The following is a 22,613-nucleotide window of genomic DNA, read 5'->3' as shown; positions in this document are numbered from 1 at the left end:
AAGAGTACTAACAAAACACTAAACATTCAATAATGTCTCCTCTCGGCAGGACAGTGATGAATTAGGAGAGGTATTCACAGATTTGGACTCCTTAATATAGAGGGATGATGGGGTCCTGAAGTAACAGAGGCCCTATGGCAGCATTTAATCACCAGAAGCCAGGAGACCACAGTTGCCATGATAAATAATGGCAGTTCAGAGGGACAACCAAGGAAGCTAAATCTTACGATTACAACAGTTTGGTAACCCTAAGAGACAAATGAATAGGCAGAGAACAAGGGGACTTCTTAACATTTATAACCAGAAGACAAGAATAAAGGTGCATGAGGCGAGGGCAATCATTCTAACAAAATGTTATGAATCACTTGCTCAGTTCTCAGATTCAAATCAATTTTTAGATTCAAAATCCATTGACTGAAGAGGTGGCTCAGATCCCAGAAAAAAAGATCCCTGCAACACCCTCATAACTATATAAAGTACTGAGACCATTTCTTTTCCAAGGGGACCTATGACTTTTGACCTTATGAACTAAATAAAGATGACTGTCAAGATATTTTAAGGCCTGTTGGAAACAATTGATATCTAGAAATCCAATCTACTATCATGTCCCACTCGTCAGCGTGAAGATTTACAGGGACCAAATAATACATGAATTCTGGCTGAAGTCTAACTCACTTGTTCTGTGGACTGAGTTTATGGTCATTTTCCCGCTCCTGGGGATATGATTAGAGTTGATGTATCTGGAAGTTAAGTAACCTCCCCATTTTTTTTTTTTTTTTTTTTTGCCCTTTGAGACTAAGCTATTACACACTGGGGAAACTCAAGTGGAAACAGAGCTGAGACTAAATGATAATCAATGTTGCCTTCTAGAAGGATGGCTGGCAAAAATTAGTGCCAACATTAAAGACTATGCACGAGCAGTGGTACCTGTCGTGTCATGGTTTGAATTACCATTACAATCCTGCAGAAACAGAATGGATCCTGGAGAATCACTGTAATGAGGTCTCATTGCTAGAGAAGATTACAAGGCATACTGCATACATAGGTACATGCCATAGAGCCACGGGATTGGTGAACACATTATTTTCTATCTCACGTTCCAAAGAGAATCAGAAACAGTTTTAATTCATATAGAGTAGAAAATTGTAGCTATTTACCATTTTACCTGAGACATATGTTAACCATTTTATCTTACATCACAATAGAATCTGAAGAGATTTGTACCACCTGGATATCTCATATAACATCATGCTTTATATTACAGCCATTACCTTAGCAACGTCAAGTTGATCCAACAGATGATGCCTGGAGACCTTGGTAAGACACATAACATCCAAAAGGCACATGATAAACCTACAACATTGCAGGAGCATTCAGTGAAGTTTTAGGGTCCTGCATGTAGGAGCATGCCAAGATATCTTCCTTAATGTAAAAAGCAGAGCAACACATGCCGCATCCTCTACCACAAAGAAGAAGGTACTCCAGAAATGGCACGATGAGCACATGAAAACAGTGGCCACAGACGCAGGTCATATATAGGCTTAAGAGCATAGACTTCAAATTACCAATGCCAGCATAGTTACTATGGCCAATAAATATCCAAATTGTTAGCAACAGAGATCAGTATTAAATCTTCAAACAAAACAATCCTTTAAAGAAATCATTATAACTTTGTAGTAAGTTGTCTTTATTGAGCCCCTTCTATCCTAGAGGGCTGAAAATTTGTCTTCATAGGAATAGATATCTCTTCTGAGTATAGATATTTGTTCCTGCTTTCGGAGCCTTAACCAGCATGGAACTTATGGAATGTCAGATCCACAGGAGTAAGCATAGCATCTAAATAGGCCTTTTACTTTACAGTAGAGGAGAGCAGCCCATGACCATAGAACCTATCAGTGTACCACCCAGAAATAGCCATCCACATGGAAACCTGGAATGACCTGCTCAAGACATAGTTAAATTCATAGTTTGGCAGCAATCTTTTGAAAGAAAGAAGTGTTATCTTTCCATATACTGAGTATTCATTAAATCAGAGATCTTTAAATGGTGCCATGTTCCCAGTAAAAAATAATATATTGGTCCAGGAATGAAATACTAAAATAGAAGTAACCTGTTTTTCTATCACCTCTAATAACTCATGGTGGAAATTTGTGGGAAAATGTGAATCCCCACAACTTCTAGCTCTTCAGGTTTAGATATCCTCCAGGCTCCCAAAGGAGACAGACTCTCTCCAGGGCACACAAAGGCCACATTAAACTATAAACTAGGGTCACTAACATGATAGGGATTCCTCATATCCAAATACCAGCAGCTTTTACTCAATAGATAAAGAGAAAAAATATATGTGGAGCCCAGGAGATCAATTATTGTGTCTCCTAGCACTCAATTGCCCTGCTATAGGTGTAAACGAATGGGCATAGCACCAGCCTGAGAAGGGTAAGGTTTGTCTCAGACTGCTCTGGAATGTTGGTTTGCATCACATCACCAGGTGATAGATGCGGGTGAGGTTAATTTGAGATGCATGGTGGAAGAGCAAGAAGATGAGTAGCAGTGGCACCCCTAGGCCACCCCAAGGCCAACTATAGTATCAGGATCCATAGTTCTTCACACTAACCTCCCTCTTTTAAGTCTACACTTGGAAGAGGAGAACATGGTAGCAATGGAGGGGCTATTTTTCAAACCGGCATGAAAAAGGAGATTTTGAAACATAAGGGGTGAAATATAGTGACTATAGAAATGTATCACTCGGATTTACTACTTTGGGGCACATACTTGGCTAATAGCTCCAGCTATCATCCTGCTAATTTACCTCTGTATTCATGCCAAGGGCACACTTCTCCTAGGCCGCTCCTAATCAGTAAGAGAGCTTGGCAGAGGAAACAGTTCTGATCCCTTCCTGTGGGAAGTGAAACTCCCCTCATGGGCAATTGGGGTGCATATAATTCTTAGAAATTTTATTACATTTTGTAAAATTTCTGTCAAGTATTTTCAGACATGAACTGTTACAGATAAGCCTTCTGTCATACAACTGCTACAGTTGTGTTCATTGCAAACTTAGGAATCCTCATAAATTATGTATTTAGAAAGAAAGAAAAAATATGGACATAGCATGTGTATGATTTTTATGCTACATTACTGAATGACAGAAAAAGGTATCAGTTTTCATTAGGCATCAATAAGAACTAATTCCTCACACTGGCAATGTTATTTATGTGATAATTAGAAGAATAGTCCGAAGATTAGCTTCTGGCTCAGTATGTCTCAAATCCTATTTCTCTTCTACAAATACATACTGCTGTTGCCAAACAACAAAAACTATGTTAATACAAGACTAGGTCTGGTCCTGTGATTTTGTGTCACATTGTAGGTATGTTGGCACACAGTGGACAAAAGAAATATTTCTGAAAGTTATTTGTACAAGAGGATAGCTGGCTATTTTTTAAAAAATCTGAATATAGAAATGTCTGTAGCCATATAATCCTCTAAAAATTAACTGTATCTCCAACTCAAATCCTCCTTAGTCAAATCCCACTAATACTCTAGCCTCTACAATGTATGCCAGCATAATAAGAAGTACGACAGACTTTTTAATGATCACCATTCTAACTAGTGTGAGATGGTATCTCATTGTGATTTTGATTTGCATGTCTCTAATGACCAGTGATGATGAGCCTTTTTTCATATGTTTATTGGCCATCTAAATGATGTCTTTTGAGAAGTGTCTGTTCATATCCGTTGCCCACTTTTTAATAGAGTTGTTTATTTTTTTCTTGTACATTTTTTTAAGTTCCTTGTAGATTCTGGATATTACCTTTGTAATCTGGATAGATTGCAAACATTTTCTCCCATTCTGTAGGTTACCTGTTCATTCTGATGATGTTTCTTTTGCTGTGCAGAAGCTCTACCATTTGTCAATTTTGGCTTTTGTTGCAATTGCTTTTGGTGTTTTAGTCATGAAGTCTTTGCCCATGCCTATGTCCTTAACGGCATTGCCTAGGTTTTCTTCTAGTGTTTTTATGGTTTTAGGTTTTACATTTAAGTTTTTAATCCATCTAGAGTTAATTTTTGTATAAGGTGGAAGGAAGGACTGTAGTTTCAGTTTTCTGCATATGGCTAGCCAGTTTTCTCAACACCATTTACTAAATAGGGAATCCTTTCCCCATTTCTTGTTTTTGTCAGGTTTGTCAAAGATCAGATAGTTGTAGATGTGTGGTGTTATTTCTGGAGAGGATGTGGAGATAGGAATGCTTTTACACTGTTTGTGGGAGTGTAAACTAGTTCAACCATTGTGAAAGACAATGTGACGATTCCTTAAGGATCTAGAACCAGTAATACCATTTGATCCAGCAATCTCATTACTGGGTATATAACCAAAGGATTATAAATCATTCTACTATGAAGATACATGCACACGTATGTTTATTGCAGCACTACTCACAGTAGCAAAGACTTGGAACCAGCCCAAATGTCCATGAATGACAGACTGGATAAAGAAAATGTGGCACATATACACCATGGAATGCTATGCGACCATAAAAAAGAATGAGTTCATGTCCTTTGCAGGGACATGAATGAAGCTGGAAACCACCATTCTCAGCAAACTAACACAGGAACAGAAAACCAAACACCACGTGTTCTCATTCATAAGTGGGAGTAGACCAATGAGAACACATGGACACAGGGAGGGGAGCATCACACACTGGGGCCTGTCTTGGGGACAAGGGGAGGTAGAGAATTAGGACAAATACCTAATGCATGTGGGGCTTAAATCCTAGATGACAGGTTGATGGGTGTAGCAAACCACCATGGCACATGTATACCTATGTAACAAACCTGAACATTCTGCACATGTATCTCAGAACTTAATGTATAGTAAATTAAAAAAAAAAAAAAAAAGAAGTGTGACAGAAGGGTAGTTTGGGTGGAAAAAGACAGCAACCATAATGAATTCAAATTAAAATACTTAAGCAAATTTTAAAAAATATATGAAATAGAAGCAATACATAATCTTGTGAATACATGTCTACTAAGACCACCTCCTAGGATCTTGGAAAAGGTCTGGAAAAACCTGTGGCCCTGACGTTTGCATATAAATGTAATTTTAAAATTTTTCCTTTGACCCAACCAATCAATTCATTCACTTCTACTTTTGTATTGCCTACCTCCATTAATAAGATCATCTTAGGCTCAAGATAGAACCCTCAAACTCATACTTTATTTCTACATATCATTTTTATTTTATTTTATTCAGGGTGTCAGAGAATTATTTATGTCTCTCTCAAACATTTTATAGACATTATTCTTTTATATACCTTTTCCCTAGTCCTTTCTCTTGCTTAGAATGGTAGAAAACTGCCATACTCTCACTGATCTCTCATACTGATGCTAGAGTCACCTAGCTTCAAGGGAGAGTTGCTCATATTCCCACACAAAACGATGAAGGAGAATAAAGTTTAAACTATTCAGTAAGGAGTGTAAAGACTATACCAAATTGTCTTTGTTTATTTTCCAGCTACTTCAATTCACCAAATGTGGCATGGTACAGTCTTTCATATATCTATACCTTGTGTTTATTCATTTTTTACACAGAATATTTTTTGATCCTTTTATGATTTAACAAACTCTCAGACATCGATCAAGAGCTAGGTCTTATGTCATCATCCACTTCCTGAAGATGGATCAGTTTTCTTCTCTCAAATCACAAACGTACTTTGTATTTTTGATGTAATGATATTTGTATGATATTGCTTTATACTATGATTTAATATTTTTGTTACATGAACTCTAAATTTAGAGACTGTGTCTTGTTGCCCTTTATGTCTGAAGCACCTAGTAAAAATTTCATTAAATCCTTCTTTAATAAATGCCATCATTTACTTACATTTAATAACACATTGAATGCTATTTCATTTCTCTATTTTTTTTTTTTTTTTTTTGAGGCGGAGTCTCCCTCTGTCGCCCGGATTGGAGTGCAGTGGCCAGATCTCAGCTCACTGCAAGCTCCGCCTTCCGGTTTACGCCATTCTCCTGCCTCAGCCTCCCGAGTAGCTGGGACTACAGGCGCCCGCCACCTCGCCCGGCTAGTTTTTGTATTTTTAGTAGAGACGGGGTTTCACCGTGTTAGCCAGGATGGTCTCGATCTCCTGACCTCGTGATCCGCCCGTCTCGACCTCCCAAAGTGCTGGGGTTACAGGCTTGAGCCACCGCGCCCAGCCATTTCTCTAATGTTTAAGTTATCTTGCCAATCTGATTCTAAATTTTTGTGTGGGGAAAAAAGTTTAAGACTAAATAAGTCTTTGTATTTCTATAATTTTGAACATATGGCTATTTTGCCTTTAGTTTTCATCACTAAAAAGAAACAAACACATAAATAACTATAATAAGACAAATGTTAACAGGGGCTGGATATTTGACAAGATGAATAATGTGCACTTAATGGACTTTGTTATTAATTACCCTGTAGATCTAGGTATCTTAGAGTATAATAAATTATCATTATTCAACTTTCTGTATCACAAATTTTTAAAATTACTCTAAAATTGTCATACTTGATATGAAAATAAAAACCCAAGCCTATTAGTCAAAAGGCAGTTAGGGAAAGGGACTGCTATTTATTTAACATTGTATTTTCACTAGCCAATATATAAAGGTTTTAAGTTGTTAGATGATATTTTAATGATATCAATGCAAAAAGAAATATCTTTAGATATAATAGACGTTATTTTAGGTAATAATAAATGAATATAGGCAGTAGACTTTGAGAGATGACAAGTAGTGAATAAGAACAATAAGAAAGATAATGACACACATTTGAGAGATTAACAAAGGTAGAATAATCTGTACTGCAGGACGGATTAGATGTAGTACTAACCTGGACCAAAATGTAAAAAGGCAAATGTCACATTCAAGGTATTTCTTTTTGAGGTTGAACATTACTATTAAGAATGGAGTATAATTTGGCAAAAAAAAAATTAATGGGATCTCAAAAAAGATGATCAAAATAAAATGAATAATAGTTCCTTCTCAGTGGAGTAATAGTGCTGTGACCCATTTTGCTTCTGTTTCTTTTACAGTTCTGTTCTCTTTGTTCTAAGGACTGCCTTGTCTTTTTGAATCTCCTCCACTTTAGGGCTCTAGACACACCAGCATTATTTGATTGAGATATATCTATTCCTCTCATCTTTACTTGTGTACATCATTACAATTTTTTGTTAACCTGAATTGAAATACGGTTTCGTTTCACACACAGGCTAGCACAACCAAGTTGACATGTGGTATAAATTGGGTTAAAACAGGTGAATTATTACAGCCACAATACAGAATTATACAGAAAGACCAAGTCTGGCATGGTAAGTGGCCAAGTAGACTAGAGGCCAGGGAGATCTTTAGAAGCTTGAATATATTTGTTTTTTCTTCAGTAGAAACCAGAAACAGAATTCGGGATTAGGAATACATCACAGGTGAAGACTCCAGAAAACTATTCAAAGGGAGAAAAGACGGTAGTAACACAACACTGGGTTCCTGAATACCCAGTGGAAAGTTCGGTGTCTAGAAATAACTGACTACACAGCTAAATCCTCATGTGTCATCAACCTCCATACAATACAGAAGCAAAATTAATCTCTACCACCAAATATTTACTTACCACAAAAATTAACCAACCTGCAAGAGTGACTGACCCCAAAGTGTGTGAATTCTTTTAGGCACTGTAACAAAATAGAAATACATATTGCAGCATGTTTTCTAACCTCAAGAAAGTTTAAATCCAAGAAGATGGCCCAAAATGTAATAACAAAACAAGCAAATAGTAACATGTAACATGAGAGAAGACCAAACAGAGAGTAAAAGGAAAGGCAGAGTCCCATTATGTGCCTTTAAGCAACAAAGCCAAAGAAACAAGTATAATCAAATTCTACCATTTTTTACTTGTATGTAACAAAGAAAATGTTACATAATTCACATTTATTGCATTTTCTGTATACTGAAGTTGAGATAAGTGGTGGTGAATGTAGAGACTTACTATTCATTTAAAAAGAAATGTCGCCATAATGGTTAATTTTTTGTAGCAACTTGACTAGGCCCCAAGGTGCCTGAACATTTGTTCTAGTGTATCTTTGAGAGTATTTCTTGATAAGATTAATACTTGAATCTGTAGACTGAGTAAAGCAGATTAACCTCTCTAATGTGGATGGGACTTATCCAATACTTTGAAGGTCTAAATAGAACAAAACGACTGAGTAAAGGTCCTGTGTGACTGCCTGGAGCTGGGACATCTGTCTCTCCTGCCATCAGGCTCAAACTAAGACATCAGCTCTTCTTGGGTGTTATTCCTGCCAGCTTTCAGACTGAACTATGCCATCAGCTCTCTTGGATCCCTAACTTGCAAACTGCACATCTTTGGAATTCTTAGGTTCTCTGATCACATGAGCAAATTTCTTATTATAACTAACTCAATAGCCTATTGGTTCTGCTTCTCTGGAGAACCTGACTAATGCAGCCTGGTTCCAAATACTGTGTTCTCTGATTTTTCCCTAAATGTTTTTGTTGTTGTTGTTTTGTTTTCTTTTTTCTTTTTGAATATAGCTGGATACATGCATACATGTATACTAACTATATTTATTCTAACTATATGAATCACTTTGGTACACCCAACAGCAAATTGCAGAAAATGTGCATCATTTTTTTTTTCTTTTTCTAATATTCAATGCCTTTCTTTCTATCTTTGAAGACTCATTTTTTATTTTATTTTATTATTACTTTTTTTGAGACAGAGTCTCACTCCGTCTCCCAGGCTGGAGTGCTGTGACATGATCTCAGCTCACTGCAACCTCCACCTCCCGGGTTCAAGCAATTCTTTGCCTCAGCCTCCCGAGTAGCTGGGATTACAGGTGCCCGCCACCACACCCAGCTAACTTTTTTGTATTTTTAGTAGAGATGGAGTTTCACCCTGTGGGTCAGGCTGGTCTATGGACTCCTGATCTCGTGATTCACCTGCCTCGGCCTCCCAAAATGTTGGGATTACAGGCATGAGCCATGGCACCAGGCCAAGACTCACTTTACATAGAGAACCCTGCTTTATTTTTTTATTATATGTACTAATTTGTATTGAATCCACACTTGCTTTATAATCCTTTATTTGCAATCTCTTACAATGAATGCCTATAAATCTTATTGTTTGTGTTTTTATATGGCATAGCATTTGAATCCACATGCCATCACGTTTCTCCTTAAGTAGATGGTAAATTTATATATTAAGCCACCAATCAATCTCAGTGTATTACAAATAAAATGGACAAGAATAACGTAACATTTTCTTTATTAGATATCACATTACAATGGTAAAACCTGGTAGTATTTGGTGTTCTTTTATTTAGCTGTTTTATTCATTTTGCTTTTAATCAGAAAGTAAATAGGGTGCTCTTTGGTTCTTTACTTGACACTACATACTGTGTACATAACTATGTGTGTGTGTGTGTATGTGTGTGTGCACATATGTCTTTATAACCACACATATTGTTGCATGTCAATTTATAATAATTACTTATGCTGTTATAAATATGAATTTCTAACTATAGAAAGCAATCCGGACTGGCTAATGCAAATGTAAACGTGCTCTTTAATACTTGCCTGTCTTCCACTATAGACGCTATAAAAAACTAGGTAATTGCTTTGGTAGGCTCTCTTACAGCACCATACTAGTGGTGCCAGTGTGACACTTGTATCAACAATATGTAAAGACATCTTATAATCCAGTAATAATAAGGGAAACAATGCATAAAAGCAGGACAAATGTTTGAATAAATATTTCATAAAAGGCATGTAAGTGGCCAGTCAACACATTTTAAAATGATAAACATTAGGCGTCTGAGAAATGCATTTTAAAACCACATTGGAATACTACTACACATCCACTAGGACTCGCACTATCACATGTTGGTGAGATTGTGAGGCAATTAGAATTTCATTTATTATTGGTTGGATGATAAAATTGTGCAACCACTTTGGCAGATTATTATAATCATAATGTGTTAGGCCTTTCTCATGTTGCTCTAAATAAACATGTGAGACTGCATAGTTTATAAAGAAAAGAGGTTTAATTCGCTCATGGTTCCACAGGCTGCACAGGAAGGATGCTGGCATCTGCTTGACTTCTGGGGAGGTGTCAGGAAACTTCCAACTATGGCAGAAGGGGAAGGGGGAGCTGGCACATCATATGGCTGGAGCAGCAAGAGAGAGAGAGAAAGAGGAGGTGCTACACACTTTTAAGCACCAGATTCTCCTGAGAACTCACCCATCATCACAAGAACAGAACCAAGATAGTGCTAAACAATTCTTGAGAAACTGATTCCGTGATCTAATCACCTCCCACAAAAACTCACTTCCAACGTTGGGGATTATAGTTCAACATGAGATTTGGGCAGGGACACAGATCCAAATCATATCAGTTAAACATACACTTACTATTATATACCAGCAATTTCACTGATAGTCATTTTCCCAAAAGAAATTAAAACGTGCTCAAAAAAGACTGGTAACACCCTTATTTTTTAATTGCTCCACACGGATTAATTCGAACACCTTTTTTTTTTTTTTTTTTTTTTTTTGAGACGGAGTCTCGCTCTGTTGCCCAGGCTGGAGTGCAGTGGCCGGATCTCAGCTCACTGCAAACTCCGCCTCCCAGGTTTACGCCATTCTCCTGCCTCAGCCTCCCGAGTAGCTGGGACTACAGGCACCCGCCGCTTCGCCCGGCTAGTTTTTTTTTTTTTTTGTATTTTTTAAGTAGAGACGGGGTTTCACCGTGTTAGCCATGATGGTCTCGATCTCCTGACCTCGTGATCCACCCTTCTCGGCCTCCCAAAGTGCTGGGATTACAGGCTTGAGCCACCGCGCCCGGCTCACCCTTCTTTTTTAATCACTCCAAAGGGAAAACAATTCGAATGTTCATCAATAAATAAATAAATAAACGAATACAGGTAGAGTCATTTAATTAAAATTAAAGTTAAAAGGAATGACTTACTGATAAATACAGCACTATGAACAAATTAAAAAACATTATGTTGCACAAAAGAAGTCAGTCACAGAAAGGGTATCTACTGTATGATTTCATTTATATGAAATTTTAAAATCCTCAAAATTAACCTATAGTGATAGAAAACAAAGCAGTGGTTACCAAGAGTCAAAGTGAAAGTGAGATTAACTGTGAAGAGGCAAAGGAAATTTCTTGGAGTGAAGGAAATATTCAATATTTTGATTACAGTGGTGGCTACCAAAGTGCACTTATTGGTCAAAATGAATCACACTATACATTTAAAATAGGGTACATTTTTTATAGGTAAATTATAGCTCAACAAAGTTGATTTAAAAGATAAAAATAATAATAGAACATTATTAGTGAGATTATCTGATATTATAACTATTATGTCATAAATAAAGCATTAGGTTTTAAGATGCTATTCTTTAATATGCATTCATAGATTTTGATCTCTCTAGTTAAACAGCTGTGTTAAATAGGATCATAAAATGTGTATTGTATGTGTATATGTTTTCATTTTTACCATTCTGCTATCAGAATTTAGCCGATGACTTGAGGAGGAATAGAAATTAGTTTAACTATAGGTTTCTCATATTTTAAATTGTGTCAAATAAGACTATTAAAAGCCAATATGAACTTCAAGAATATTCATCCCCATGGAAGCTTTTTAGTCTACTTCAGGAGGTGAATACAAATGCAATAGTAATGTAGTAATAATTGTGATAGAGGAAGTATGCACACTTCTACAGCTGATAGAAGAGTAAAATGCTTTACACTGATGCAACTACAGTAATTGGTTTGTTCCGCTCTGAGTTCAATTTAAAATGGCAATTATTTTTGAATGTGTGATTTAAATCTTTCAAGATACATTACAGTGAAAAGGAAAAGGCTTTAGAATTGAAATGTAGACTCACACAACTAGTTATGGAGGAGAAAATTAGTGTCCATGAGATAACATTTAAACTTTATGTAGTGACTTCAATCAAGAATGAATTTGGATTTTTAGAATGTATTATAAGAGCATATGAATATATAAGATTAACCATTTAAAAATGACTTTTAACTTACAGTTAAACCATAATTAAAGAGAGTAAATGAGATCTCATTCAATATGGTCAGCTGCACCACACTCTGAATACAAAAATATCTATCTAAGTCTGTTCCAAGTGTTTTTACATTCATGTTTTTGCAGTTGTACCATTTTATATTGCAAGTAAGACTACCTGGGTTAAATGATGTCAGCTTTATTCCTTTTTATCACAAATATTCATCTGCAAATAAATGTATAGAAATGAATATTTACAAATGCAAATGTATGATTTTATGAAATGATAGAACCTGCTTTTAATAATTCATAATGCAGTTTAATGCTGCAACATTATCATTATATTCACAATTAAGTAAGATAAAACTTTGGGGAATTAATAAATTACAGTAAGATTCTTGGTAGGAAAATTACTCTAGGGTTACAACATTTTCAGGCCAACAAGGAAAGTGCTATTTTTAATAATTTAAAAACATATTGGAGAATGTTCACTTTTATATATAAAAATAGCTAATGAGTTCTAAGAAGTCTTTTTACTTTTATTTTACTAAAGACATATTTATATTATTATTATTTTATTTCAATGAAATTTTTTCTTGTAATGCACTAGAATTGTAATCTTTCTTACTTTTATTTTACTGTGATTTGTTCCATTATACCATAGAGATCAGTGCAAATGGACAACTTAACTAGTATGTAGCTGCCCTATTCCTACCAATATTATGTCATATTTCATATGGAAGAGAACTGACAATTGTATATGTGCTACTCTTTTTTATTTCCATTCCCCTATACCTAAACCCATTCCTTCAAAATGATTTTAATGGTAATAATTAATAACGCTGCGTTGGCAAAGTATAAAGGAATAGGAGCAAAGCATGTCCACAGAGGCAGTCATGAACATTAATAAACTGGCTTAACATTACAACATTATAGTCACAGGTGTTCTAATAATGTAACATCCTAAAAATAAATGGGTCTTTTTACTAAAGTTTATTTAGGAGCAAAATCAGGGCAGGGTAGGTGGAGTACTTGTAATAATAATAGATTATATGTAATTACTTAGTTTTTCTAGGCACTGTGGTATATATTGTATACTCATTCTCTTTCTTTTGACAGAAAAGTTTAGCTGGTTACTATTACCTTCAAATAACAAACTTTAAAAGCAAGTAGGAAATATTTAAACTTTGTATTAACTTAAGGATGAAAATGTAAAGTGTATTACACAGTACACACACATTTTCTAGAAAATTCACATTTTCAGGCACATTTCATTTTTATTTTTTTAATCTGAGGCTTCACCTCTACATTACATCCTATTTAAGAAGAAATCGAGAATAGCTATCTAGTTACAATGCTGCAGCCCCTTTAACGCGATGAAGCCTTAATTTAAAAAGGTAGCCACAAATTCTGGATGAATCCTCTTTGTATTAGCTTGGTATAGCTATCATAACAAAATATTATAGACTAGGGGTCTTAAGTAACTGAAATACTTATTTTGTCACAGTTCTGGAGGCTATCACCTGGAGAGTCACGTTTGCAGGTTTCGCTTCATCTGTTGCCTCTCTCCTTGACTTGAAAATAGTCACCTCACATCGTCTTTCTTCTTCCTATGCAGAAATCTGGGTCTACATTTCCTCTTCCTTTAAAGACACAAGTCATGTTGAATTAGGACCTACATGAATGGCCCCATTTAACTTTAATTACTTTTTTGAAAGCCCTATTGTGAAATACAGTCACATTCTGAGGTACTGGAGTTTAGGACTTCAATATATAAATTTGAGAAAAACCCGCATTGAACCCGTAACTCCATCTCGCCAAATTCTCCCAAGTTATTCTTACAGAATCGTCTTTCTTGACATACATTTCATAACTATTTTACAACATTATAAAAGCAATAAAATTAGTATCAAAACACAAAAGAAGTTTCCGCAAAGGTATCTCTTTTTAAAGTATGTTTATATCTTGTTATAATACAAATATTCAGAAGAAGGAAAAAGCACTTTGTTCTTATTATACATTTTCACCACATTGTGACATTACTGTTTTTTGGTAGAACAACTATATAAGATTGGAGTTTGCTTGGGATAGACTTCAGTTACTCTTAAAACCTTTTCAAATTATACTTGTTAGTAGAGCAAGACGTCTTAACTACTAAGTGTGGTCCAACACCAGCAGAATCAGCGTCATCTAGGAGTTTACTAGAAATGCCTAATCTTGGGTTTTAGCCTTACAAACAAGAATATGCATTTTTTGCAATTTCCTGAGGTGATTCTTATGCACAATAAAGTTGGGGGAAAAAACAACATAAATAAGAAACCAGTGGAAATATAAGTGGGAGCAAGGTCAGAAGAAAGAAGTAAAGGCGCAGAAGATTGATTGCCCTTTTTTGTCATTTTTTACCTACTTGTATATAACTTGTATGCACAGACAAAATATCAGATATTACTTTAATGTGCTCAGTTTCCATTTTACCTAATTTCTGGAATAAATGCATTCTGATGATAGTGGTTTTACATACATTATTTTAGTAGTAGTTTGCAAAATAATTTCTTGAAATAATAGTACTAAAAATGTTTTGAGGGGAATATAAAGGAGTATGTGGTCAATAAGTGATACAGTTTGAATGTATGAACCCACCAAATCTCATATTGAATTGTGAGATTCCCAGTGTTGGAAATGGGGCCTGGTAGGAGGTGTTTGTATCATCCCTCATGAATGGCTTGGGCCCACCCCTTGGTGATAAGTGAGTTCTTGCACTGAGTTCACATGCCATCCTGGTTATTTAAATATGTGTGGCACCTCTCACCCCACTCTCTCTCTTTTGCTCCTGCTCTGGTCATGTGATATGCCCACTCCCCTTTAACCTTCTGCCATGATTGTAAGCTTCCCAAGGCCTCCCCAGAAGCAGATGCCAGTACCATGCTTCCTGTAAAGCCCGAAGAACCGTGAGCCAATTAAACTTCTTTTCTTTATAAATTACTAAGTCTCAGGTATTCCTTTCTAGCAATTCAAGAATGACCTAATACAATAAATCTGAGCAAGTCTGCATATTATATGTTTCTTACATATACACAATATGCATTAGTGTATTAAAGACTGAAAATTTCAACAATCAAGGAACATGTGCAATGTTGTTAAACTCTGTCCCAAATCAATTTTACCATGGACACCTTTTCACTTAAATTTCTAGCAACTAACATATGCTGCCAAATTCAAACTTCAGCTCTATTTCTTTGTAGATAAAATTCAGGGCAAATATTTAAATTTTGATTATTTCAAAAGTAAAATGTAAGATCATATTTATCTATGTCACAGAATAACAAAGGGTGCCCCAGTTTCTGAATACGTGTAAGCTATTATTTCATGGAATACATCTTGAGGAAAGCTGCTTTGTGGCAAATGAAAAAATATAGTTGACCTTTGAACAACAAAGGTCTGAACCATGTGGGTCAGCTTATAAGGATTTTTTTTTTTCAATCAAACACAAATGGAAAATAAACAATTTGTGGAATGCAAAACCTATGTGTTCAGGGAGCTGACTTTTCATATAAATGGATTCCACAGGGACAACTAAGGACTTGAATAAGAGTTGATTTTAAGGCTGGCCATTGTAGCTCATGCCTGTAATCCCAGTGTTTGGGAGGCCAAGGCTGGAGGTTCATTTGAGACCAGGAGCTGGAGAGTAGCCTGGACAACATCAGGAGACTCACTCTCTGCAAGAAATAAAAAATTATCTTGGGCATGATGGTGCCACCTGTGATCCTAGCTACATGGGAGGCTGAGGTGGGAGGATCACTTGAGACTGGGAGGTTGAGTCTACAGTAAGCTGTAATTGTGCCACTGCATGCCAGCCTGAGCAACAGGGTGAGAACTTGTCTCTAAATAAATAAATAAATAAGCTGATTTTGGTATACACAAGGATCTTGGATCTTGGAAAAATCCACCACATATTCCAAGGCATGACTATATATATATTGTTCTATTATTAATATGTATACTAATGTTCATATGTATTATTCATGCATTGTTCAAAAAATTATTCTACAGGTGTAAATAATTGTAGTGTGTGGTAGTTGTTTATACATTTATAGAAAATTATATATGTAATAATTATAAATTATATATGATTTCAAAGCTCCTATAACATTTATTCTTTTCATGCCTCACTAAAATCACAACTTAATATACAAATATATATCGACTTTATCAATTTACTCTCATTTTAAGAACGCATCATTTTATTATTTCATCATTATTATTTTGTAACTTTCTTTGTTCTCATTCTATAACTCTCCAGTCAGAATCATCTTAACTGATTGGGTTTCTGTAACTCCTGTTTGGTCTTACAAAGAGAAAAGAGAAATGCCTGGATGATCAAGAAACATTCTGAAAACCGAATTTCTAATTTTGCATACACATAAAAGGTTATGGTTCTTTATGTAGTCAGAAAAATTCCAGATCATTATGTTACGGGAAATAAGTCAGGCATAGAAAGACAAGCATTGAATGTTTTCACTCACGCTTAAGTTTTAAGGGGATATGGCTCAATGATTTCTTTACCATGGTTGTTAAGGAGCCTGGAAAGTTATTGCTCATATACTGAAAAATACACTATATAATAAACTAAACAAGAATTATGTTTACATAAAATCAAATTTAGGTATCCTCAAAGTTTCCTCTTTCAAGTTATCATTAACAATAGTCAGAAAACAAACAAACATTCTTTTAAGAAATGCTAAGGCTTATGTAAAAATATTTTTTTTAAAGAATAAGGGTCAGAAATGGAGACTTTTTTGTCTTAATTTAATATGTTCCAAGGCAAATAATCAATTTGTCAGAATATAGTACAACTTCACCTATATTTTATATGCTATAGTTGCAGGTGTTTTCCTGGAGGATTAGGAGATAGGGTTAATTTGCCACAACATCTTGAAATACTGTATTACTACTGTACCTTTTCTATGTTTAGATACACAAATACTTACCATTGTGTTACAATTGCCTGTGGTATTCAGTTAGTAACATGCAGTACAGGTTTCACAATGATGTTGGTGATCTCTGTTGGAACACTTAAAAGTTGGGGGCAGAAATCACCTTAAGATTTGTTCACTTACTTCTCTGGTGCCTGGGCTGTAACACACACATAGTAACTGGAACAGAGAGACATAGACTCACAATATCTTTAAGAACTTGTATTTTCTGGTATGTTACATTAAAATGTTTCATTTATTTAAAATGTTTCCTGGAGCATGATATAAAAACAATAATCTAATTTTACCTTTCCATTTTTATGCCTTCTTGTTATCCAAACATCACTTGTTAAAAGTAGCATATTTTCACTATTCATTCGAAAAAAAATTATTATTTATTGTATGTCTATATAAAACTGGTCACTTTCTGGATTTTATATTTTATTTTATTTTATTTTATTATTTTTGTATTTTAAGTAGAGAAGGGGTTTCACCATGTTGTTCAGGCTGGTCTTGAACTCCTAACCTCAAATGATCTGCCTGCCTCAGACTCCCAAAGTGCTGGGATTATAGGTGTGAGCCATCATGCCTGGCCACTTTCTGGATTTTATATTGTATTGTTTTTATTATCTAATCGTGCAAATGTCATGTTTTAATTACAGAGATTTCATGTTTTAGTATTAATCTTTTCCCACTTCATTGATTCTCTTTTATCATAATTTCCCTTTTTATCCTTGCAGATTTCTTCCAGATGAACCTTGTAATCCATTGCTCTTGCTCAGAAGAAAATTCTGGTCATAACTTAAAGATAAGTGATATTTTTACGACATTATATCTACCTATCCAGGAGCATAGTATATGTTAGCATTTGTTCAAGTCTTCTGCCTTTCAAGAGCACTTTATTATAGGTTTCATATATGTTATCCACATTTTTTATTAAGTTTGCATTTACAGTTTTTATTCTGTTTTGTTTTGAAATTCTCTTTTCTGTTATCTGTAGACAAATTTTCATCATTCCTATACAAATTTTTTATTGTTATGTTGATTTTATAATTTCTTATATTATTAATTCTCTTTGTTTTGGTGGTGTTTTTCCCTTGAATAATTTGTATTTTCCGCATGCAACTATACCACCTAACCTTTCCAATTATTATGCCTCTAATTTGTTTTGTTGTGTCAAATGGCATTCTGCAATACCTCCACATAACACTAAATAGTTAGGAAGATAATGAGCATCCTTGTCTCACTCCTAATTACATCATTTCTCACCTAAGATACTGCCTTTCATACCAAATACACATATTAATTTGTATGTAATATATAAATATTTATAGTGCATATTACACATACGAAAATATTTGTCTATTCTTATTTTGAGGCTTTTTCAATAGAAAAATATTTTTCAATAGAAAAAATATTGGATGTTGACAAATGCCTTATCTATATCAATGAAGATAATGCAACTTTTTCCTACTGAACTCTATTAATATTGTAATTATATTTGTTGATTTCAAAATATTGAACTAACTTTGCCTTTTTTTTCTTTTTTATTGTTATACTTCAAGTTCTGGGATACATGTGCAGAATGTGCAGGTTTGTCACATAGGTATACATGTGCCATGGTGGTCTGCTGCACACATCAACCTATTATCTACATTAGGTATTTCTCCTAATGCTACCCCTCCCCTAGCCACCCACCCTTGAAGGTCCCTGATGTGTGATGCTTCCCTCCCTGTGTCCATGTGTTCTCATTGTTCAACTGCCACTTATAAGTGAGAACACGCAGTGTTTGGTTTTCTATTCTTGTGTTAGTTTGCTGAGAATGATGGTTTCCAGCTTCGTCCATGTCCCTGGAAAGGACATGAACTCTTTTTTTTTTATGGCTGCATAGTATTCCATGGTTTATATGCGCCATATTTTCTTTATCCAGTCTATCATTGATGGGCAGTTGGGTTGGTTCCACGTCTTTGCTATTGTGAACAGTGCTATAATAAACATATGTGTGCATGTGTCTTTATAGTAGAATGATTTAAAATCCTTTGGTTTATACTTAGTAATGGGATTGCTGGGTCAAATGGTATTTCTGGTTTCAGGTCCTTGAGGAATCACCACACTGTCTTCCACAATGGTTGAACTAATTTACATTCCCACCGACAGTGCAAAAGCATTCCTATTTCTCCATGTCCTCTTCAGCCTCTGTTGTTTCTTGACTTTTTTTTGATCGCCATTCTAACTGGTGTGAGATAGTATCTCATTGTGGTTTTGATTTGCATTTCTCTGATGGCCAATGATGATGAGCATTTTGTCATATGTTTGTTGGCTGCATAAGTGTCTTCTTTTGAGAAGTGTCTGTTCACATCCTTTGCCCACTTTTTAATGAGGTTTTTTTTTTTTTTCTTATAGATTTGTTTAAGTTCTTTGTAGATTCTGGATATTAAACTTTTGTTAGATGGATAGATTGCAAAAATTTTCTCCCATTCTGTAGGTTGCCTATTCATTCGGATGATAGTTTATTTTGCTGTGCAGAAACTCTTTAGTTTAATTAGATGCCATTTGTCAATTTTGGCTTTTGTTGCCGTTGCTTTTGGTGTTTTAGACATGATGTCTTTGCCCACACCTATATCCTGAATGATATTATCTACAGTTTTTTTCTAGGGTTTTTTTATTGTTTTAGGTCTTACATTTAAGTCTTCAACCCATCTTGAGTTAATTTTTGTATGAGATGTAAGGAAGGGGTTTCAGTTTTTGTTTTCTGCATATGGCTAGGCAGTTTTCCCAACACCATTTATTAAATAGAGACTCCTTTCCCCATTGCTTGTTATTGTCAGGTTTGTGAAGGATCTGATGGTTGTAATGTGTGGTATTATTTGTGAGGCCTCTGTTCTGTTCCATTGGTCTATGTATCTGTGTATCTGTTTTGGTAGCAGTACCATGCCCTTTTGCTTACGTAGCCTTGTTGTATAGTTTTAAGTCAGATAGCATGATGCCTCCAGCTTTGTTCTTTTTGCTTAGGATTGTCTTGGCTATGCAGGCTTTTTTTTTTGGTTTCATATGAAATGTATTGTAGTTTTTTCCAACTCTGTGAAGTAAGTCAGTGGTAACTTGATGGGTACAGCATTGAATGTATAAATTACTGAGGGCAGTATGGGCATTTTCATGATGTTGATTCTTCCTATCCATGAGTATGGAATGTTTTTTCCATGTGTTTGTGTCCTATCTTATTTCCTTAAGCAGTGGTTTGTAGTTCTCCTTGAAGAGGTCCTTCACATCCCTTGTAAGTTGGATTCCTAGGTATTTTATTCTCTTTGTAGCAATTGTGAATGGGAATTCTCTCATGATTTGGCCCCCTATTTGTCTGTTATTGGTGTATAGGAATGCTTGTGATTTTTTTACATTGATTTTGAGACTTGCCCTTTGCTCATCAGCTTAAGGAGATTTTGGGCTGAGCCGATGGGGTTTTCTAAATATACAATCATATCATCTGCAAACAGAGACAATTTGACTTCCTCTTTTCCTATTTGAATATCCTATACTTCTTTCTCTTGCCTGATTTCCCTTGCCAGAGCTTCCAATACTGTGTTAAATAGGAGTGGTGAGACAGGGCATCCTTGTCTTGTGTACCTTTGCATTTTTAGAATAACCCCACCTGGTCATGATGTATGAAGATTATATATATGTAATATTTAAATAGAATTAGTTTATAAAATATGCACCAAATATAAAATTAATATCAATTTTCAATATGAAGTTGCATTAATTTTGCTAATAATTAAATAGAAAATTCTACAGAGATATTTCTATTTTTGAGAGGCTAAAATTCATTATCCTATCTTTTAGAATAGGCTAAGACCAGCAAGTTAATTAAAAATAAAAGTTCTATCTTTAAATCAATAGGTATTTGGGAAATTTTTAAAAAATTATAACATAAAATTCCAGCAAACCAAGTCAATATGATGTTGGCCAAATATTAAGAAACCAGAGTTTCAGATAACTATCGACAGGAGACCCACAGCATGTTCTCTCAAACATATTATGCTCGTCCTGTTAAAAACAATTGTGTGCTTGGTAACAGATTAGGCTGATGACTTTTCATTCAGGAAGGATGTATAATTTAGAAACCAGGTGGAGATTGACTTTTTTGTAACTGCACCTGGAAGAATCTTCTGGCCTCTAATTTGGAGAGCATTGACTAGAAGCAGCATACTTAAGAGTTCTCATCTTTTATTGAATCTCATATTTCTTGAACAAACATATCACCAATTTGTTAGAATAGCAAAGTAACTTGATTATTTACTCTCACTTGCTTTAAGATTTGTCTCTGAATTAATCAAGACATTTATTAACAATTTCTCATTGCCACTGATCACATCATGTGGAGTTTAATCAGAGGGATTTCTTTTTCTTTTCTTTTTTTTTTTTTGAGACAGAGTCTTGCTCTGTCACCCAGGCTGGAGTGCAGTGGCCAGATCTCAGCTCACTGCAAGCTCTGCCTCCTGGGTTTATGCCATTCTCCTGCCTCAGCCTCCCAAGTACCTGGGACTAGAGGCACCCGCCACTTCGCCCGGCTAGTTTTTTGTATTTTTTAGTAGAGACGGGGTTTCACTATGTTAGCCGGGATGGTCTCGATCTCCTGACCTCCTGATCCGCCCGTCTCGGCCTCTCAAAGTGCTGGGATTACAGGCTTGAGCCACCGCGCCCGGCCAGGGATTTCTTAATTGTTTATAACTATGAGGTTCTCTTCAAATCTCCTTGGTGATATTCAATTGTTTTTATTCATTTGTTTAACCCTTGATCAATGTAGGCAGAGCAAAGTTTTATTTGCTTTTCCCCTTTCTTGATAGCAAAAGAAAACAAAAACACACCAAAACAAACAAACAAAACAAGAAAAACTCAATGCAATAGTACTTGGAAGAACAATATATAAACTTAATTTTTTAATAAGACAAGCATATTAGTTGAATTTAAATACATGTCCTTAAATGATAAAGGAATGCTCAGCATTTAAAAATAGTAATAACTATTAATATATGTCATGAATGTTCATTATAGAAGTAACTCTTTCAATAAGAGATTTAGCTTCAGATTAATTTCACTGGAAATTAAGTTAACTATTTTTCCCAAGGTCCTAAATTAATAAGTTGCTGGGCACAAACTCAAATTTATGCTCACTCTAGAGAAAGCATGTTGTGTGGATAAACTGTATCAAGAAAAATAAAGGAGAAGCTGGCATAAACAAAATTATACATATACTGATTGATAAATATCTCTATTAAACACAAAAACAAAATTAAGTAAAACAAACAAAAATGAGAGAGCCCTGGATACATAATCAAATAGAAAAAAAGGTAGAAACAAAGCAAAAATTAAAACGGATCATGAGCTGCCGGTGGCTTTTAACCGTGACAGTGTAGAGCCTCCATTCTTAGGCTTACCTTGGCTACTCGGTAATTCTGTAACTTAAAAAGAAAGAATGAAAAATACAGATACACCAAAAAAAGTAAAGACTAGAGTAAACTGAAGATCATAATATAAAGAGCTTAATGACCTATGGTGAGCAAGATAA

The sequence above is a fragment of the Trachypithecus francoisi genome, unplaced genomic scaffold (assembly GCF_009764315.1).
Source record: "Trachypithecus francoisi isolate TF-2019V2 unplaced genomic scaffold, Tfra_2.0 Lachesis_group15, whole genome shotgun sequence".
In the NCBI taxonomy this organism is placed as follows: domain Eukaryota; kingdom Metazoa; phylum Chordata; class Mammalia; order Primates; family Cercopithecidae; genus Trachypithecus; species Trachypithecus francoisi.
This window is presented reverse-complemented; position numbering follows the sequence as displayed.